A 6,000-nucleotide genomic window follows, 5' to 3' on the forward strand; every position below is an offset into this window, starting at 1 on the left:
CTGTTATAGTGTTACAGATCAGGAATGTTATAGTGTTACAGATCAGGACTGTTATAGAGTTACAGATCAGGTCTGTTATAGTGTTACAGATCAGGACTGTTATAGTGTTACAGATCAGGACTGTTATAGTGTTACAGATCAGGAATGTTATAGTGTTACAGATCAGGACTGTTATAGTGTTACAGATCAGGACTGTTATAGTGTTACAGATCAGGACTGGTATAGTGTTACAGATCAGGACTGTTATAGAGTTACAGATCAGGACTGTTATAGTGTTACAGATCAGGACTGTTATAGTGTTACAGATCAGGAATGTTATAGTGTTAAAGATCAGGAATGTTATAGTGTTACAGATCAGGTCTCTGTTATAGTGTAACAGATCAGGACTGTTATAGTGTTACAGATCAAGTCACTGTTATAGTGTTACAGATCAGGTCTCTGTTATAGTGTTACAGATCAGGACTGTTATAGTGTTACAGATCAGGACTGTTATAGTGTTACAGATCAGGTCTCTGTTATAGTGTTACAGATCAGGACTGTTATAGTGTTACAGATCAGGACTGTTATAATGTTACAGATCAGGACTGTTATAGTGTTACATATCAGGTATCTTTTACTTTTATAAAAATCTTTATCAGAAATGTGTCATTGTGTTGCAGGTGAAAAAACATTTTTGAAATAATGATATTCAGATGATTTTGAGCTTAATGCAAAGAATGGTGTAGACTCAGTTATGGTGTTACAGATCAGAAATGTTATAGTGTTACAGATCAGAACTGTTATAGTGTTACATATCAGGTATCTTTTACTTTAAAAAAAATCTTTATCAGGAATGTGTCATTGTGTTGCAGGTGAAAAAACATTTTTGAAAAAAGGATGTTCAGATGATTTTAAGCTTAATGCAAAGAACGGTGTAGACTCTGTTATGGCGTTACAGATCAGGAATGTTATAGTGTTACAGCTCAGGACTGTTATAGAGTTACAGATCAGGAATGTTATAGTGTTACAGATCAGGACTGTTATAGAGTTACAGATCAGGTCTCTGTTATAGTGTTACAGATCAGGAATGTTATAGTGTTACAGATCAGGACTGTTATAGAGTTACAGATCAGGTCTGTTATAGTGTTACAGATCAGGTCTCTGTTATAGTGTTACAGATCAGGACTGTTATAGAGTTACAGATCAGGTCTGTTATAGTGTTACAGATCAGGAATGTTATAGTGTTACAGATCAGGACTGTTATAGTGTTACAGATCAGGTCTGTTATAGTGTTACAGATCACGACTGTTATAGATTTACAGACCAGGACTGTTATAGTGTTACAGATCAGGACTGTTATAGTGTTACAGATCAGGACTGTTATAGAGTTACAGATCAGGAATGTTATGGTGTTACAGATCAGGTCTCTGTTATAGTGTAACAGATCAGGACTGTTATAGTGTTACAGATCAGGTCTCTGTTATAGTGTAACAGATCAGGACTGTTATAGTGTTACAGATCAGGTCTCTGTTATAGTGTAACAGATCAGGACTGTTATAGTGTTACAGATCAGGTCTCTGTTAAAGTGTTACAGATCTGGTCTCTGTTATAATGTTACAGATCAGGACTGTTATAGTGTTACAGATCAGGACTGTTATAGTGTTACAGATCAGGTCTCTGTTATAGTGTTACAGATCAGGACTGTTATAGTGTTACAGATCAGGAATGTTATAGTGTTACAGATCAGGACTGTTATAGTGTTACAGATCAGGACTGTTATAGTGTTACAGATCAGGTCTCTGTTATTATGTTACAGATCAGGACTGTTATAGTGTTACAGATCAGGTCTCTGTTATAGTGTTACAGATCTGGTCTCTGTTATAATGTTACAGATCAGGACTGTTATAGTGTTACAGATCAGGACTGTTATTGTGTTACAGATCAGGTCTCTGTTATAGTGTTACAGATCAGGACTGTTATAGTGTTACAGATCAGGACTATTGTAGTGTTACAGATCAGGACTATTGTAGTGTTACAGATCAGGTCTCTGTTATAGTGTTACAGATCAGAACTGTTATAGTGTTACAGATCAGGACTGTTATAGAGTTACAGATCAGGACTGTTATAGTGTTACAGATCAGGACTGTTATAGTGTTACAGATCAGGTCTCTGTTATAGTGTTACAGATCAGGACTGTTATAGTGTTACAGATCAGGACTGTTATAGTGTTACAGATCAGGACTGTTAAAGTGTTACAGAATAACAGATCAGGACTGTTATAGTGTTACAGATCAGGAATGTTATAGTGTTACAGATCAGGACTGTTATAGTGTTACAGATCAGGACTGTCATAGTGTTACAGATCAGGTCTCTGTTATAGTGTTACAGATCACGACTGTTATAGTGTTACAGATCAGGACTGTTGTAGTGTTACAGATCAGGTCTCTGTTATAGTGTTACAGATCAGAACTGTTATAGTGTTACATATCAGGTATCTGTTACTGTGTTAAAAATCTTTATCAGGAATGTGTCATTGTGTTGCAGGTGAAAAAACATTTTTGAATTAATGATGTTCAGATGAGTTTGAGCTTAATGCAAAGCACGGTGTAGACTCTGTTATGGTGTTACAGATCAGGAATGTTATAGTGTTACAGATCAGGACTGTTATAGAGTTACAGATCAGGTCTCTGTTATAGTGTTACAGATCAGGACTGTTATAGTGTTACAGATCAGGTCTCTGTTATAGTGTTACAGATCTGGTCTCTGTTATAATGTTACAGATCAGGACTGTTATAGTGTTACAGATCAGGACTGTTATAGTGTTACAGATCAGGTCTCTGTTATAGTGTTACAGATCAGGACTGTTATAGTGTTACAGATCAGGACTGTTGTAGTGTTACAGATCAGGTCTCTGTTATAGTGTTACAGATCAGGACTGTTATAGTGTTACAGATCAGGAATGTTATAGTGTTACAGATCAGGACTGTTATAGTGTTACAGATCAGGACTGTTATAGTGTTACAGATCAGGTCTCTGTTATAGTGTTACAGATCAGGACTGTTATAGTGTTACAGATCAGGTCTCTGTTATAGTGTTACAGATCTGGTCTCTGTTATAATGTTACAGATCAGGACTGTTATAGTGTTACAGATCAGGACTGTTATAGTGTTACAGATCAGGTCTCTGTTATAGTGTTACAGATCAGGACTGTTATAGTGTTACAGATCAGGACTATTGTATAGTGTTACAGATCAGGACTATTGTAGTGTTACAGATCAGGTCTCTGTTATAGTGTTACATATCAGGACTGTTATAGAGTTACAGATCAGGACTGTTATAGTGTTACAGATCAGGACTGTTATAGTGTTACAGATCAGGTCTCTGTTATAGTGTTACAGATCAGGACTGTTATAGTGTTACAGATCAGGACTGTTGTAGTGTTACAGATCAGGTCTCTGTTATAGTGTTACAGATCAGAACTGTTATAGTGTTACATATCAGGTATCTGTTACTGTGTTAAAAATCTTTATCAGGAATGTGTCATTGTGTTGCAGGTGAAAAAACATTTTTGAATTAATGATGTTCAGATGAGTTTGAGCTTAATGCAAAGCACGGTGTAGACTCTGTTATGGTGTTACAGATCAGGAATGTTATAGTGTTACAGATCAGGACTGTTATAGAGTTACAGATCAGGTCTCTGTTATAGTGTTACAGATCAGGAATGTTATAGTGTTACAGATCAGGACTGTTATAGAGTTACAGATCAGGTCTGTTATAGTGTTACAGATCAGGACTGTTATAGTGTTACAGATCAGGTCTCTGTTATAGTGTTACAGATCAGAACTGTTATAGTGTAACAGATCAGGAATGTTATAGTGTTACAGATCAGGACTGTTATAGTGTTACAGATCAGGTGTCTGTTATAGTGTTACAGATCAGGACTGTTATAGTGTTACAGATCAGGAATGTTATAGTGTTACAGACCAGGACTGTTATATAGTTACAGATCAGGTCTGTTATAGTGTAACAGATCAGGACTGTTAATGTTGTTACAGATCAGGACTGTTATAGTGTTACAGATCAGGTCTCTGTTATAGTGTTACAGATCAGGTCTCTGTTATAGTGTTACAGATCAGGACTGTTATAGTGTTACAGATCAGGACTGTTATAGTGTTACAGATCAGGTCTCTGTTATAGTGTTACAGATCAGGACTGTTATAGTGTTACAGATCATGAATGTTATAGTGTTACAGATCAGAACTGTTATAGTGTTACATATCAGGTATCTGTTACCGTGTTAAAAATCTTTATCAGGAATGTGTCATTGTGTTGCCGGTGAAAAAACATTTTTGAATTAATGATGTTCAGATGATTTTGGGCCTAATGCCAAGAACGGTGTAGACTCTGTTATGGTGTTACAGATCAGGAATGTTATAGTGTTACAGATCAGGTCTGTTATAGTGTAACAGATCAGAACTGTTATAGTGTTACAGATCAGGAATGTTATAGTGTTACAGATCAGGACTGTTCTAGTGTTACAGATCAGGACTGTTATAGTGTTACAGATCAGAACTGTTATAGTGTTACAGATCAGGACTGTAATAGTGTTACAGATCAGGTCTCTGTTATAGTGTAACAGATCAGGACTGTTATAGTGTTACAGATCAGGACTGTTATAGTGTTACAGATCAGGACTGTTATAGTGTTACAGATCAGGACTGTTATAGTGTTACAGATCAGGACTGTTATAGTGTTACAGATCAGGTCTGTTATAGTGTTACAGATCAGGTCTGTTATAGTGTTACAGATCAGGACTGTTATAGTGTTACAGATCAGGAATGTTATAGTGTTACAGATCAGGACTGTTATAGTGTTACAGATTAAGACCGTTATAGTGTTACATATCAGTACTGTTATAGTGTTACAGATCAGGACTTTTATAGTGTTACAGATCAAGACTGTTATAGTGTTACATATCAGGTATCTGTTACTGTGTTAAAAATCTTTATCAGCAATGTGTCATTGTGTTGCAGGTAAAATTTTTTTTTTAAATTAATGATGTTCAGATGATTTTGGGCTTAATGCCAAGAACGGTGTAGACTCATTTACCTTGTTTTTTGCTTACCGCAACACACACACACACACACACACACACACACACACACACACACACACACACACACACACACACACACACACACACACACACATAAACGAACACACACACGCAAACACACACAAACACACACCCACGTTTTTACCTCAACCTGGTTTATCGTCTGTCTCGTGGCTGCAACTGTGCATCAGGAAATGCAGACCCCGTTAAATTTTTCACTTTTTGTTATATTGCAGCCATTTGCAAAAATCATTTAAGTTAATTTCTTTTCGCATAGCACCCCATACTGACAGAAAAACACAGAATTGTTGACCTTTTTGCAGATTTATTAAAAAAGAAAAACTGAAATATCACATGGTTCTAAGTATTCAGACCCTTTGCTGTGACACGCATATATTTAACAGGTGCTCTCCATTTCTTCTGATCATCCTTGAGATGGTTCTACACCTTCATTTGAGTCCAGAAATTTTTGATTATACTGATTGGACTTGATTAGGAAAGCCACACACCTGTTTATATAAGACCTTCCAGATCACAATGCATGTCAGAGCAAATGAGAATCATTAAGGTCAAAGGAACTGCCTGAAGAGCTCAGAGACAGAATTGTGGCAAGGCACAGATCTGGCCAAGGTTCCAAAAATTTTTTTGCTGCACTTAAGGTTCCTAAGAGCACAGTGGCCTCCATAATCCTCAAATGGAAGACGTTTGGGACGACCAGAACCATTCCTAGAGCTGGCCGACCGGCCAAACTGAGCTATCGGGGGAGAAGAGCCTTGGTGAGAGAGGTAAAGAAGAACCCAAAGATCACTGTGGCTGAGCTCCAGAGATGCAGTCGGGAGATGGAAGAAAGTTGTAGAAAGTCAACCATCACTGCAGCCCTTCACCAGTGGGGCTTTATAGCAGAG

Source organism: Silurus aristotelis, assembly GCF_946808225.1.
Source record: "Silurus aristotelis genome assembly, chromosome: 20".
Lineage (NCBI taxonomy): Eukaryota > Metazoa > Chordata > Actinopteri > Siluriformes > Siluridae > Silurus > Silurus aristotelis.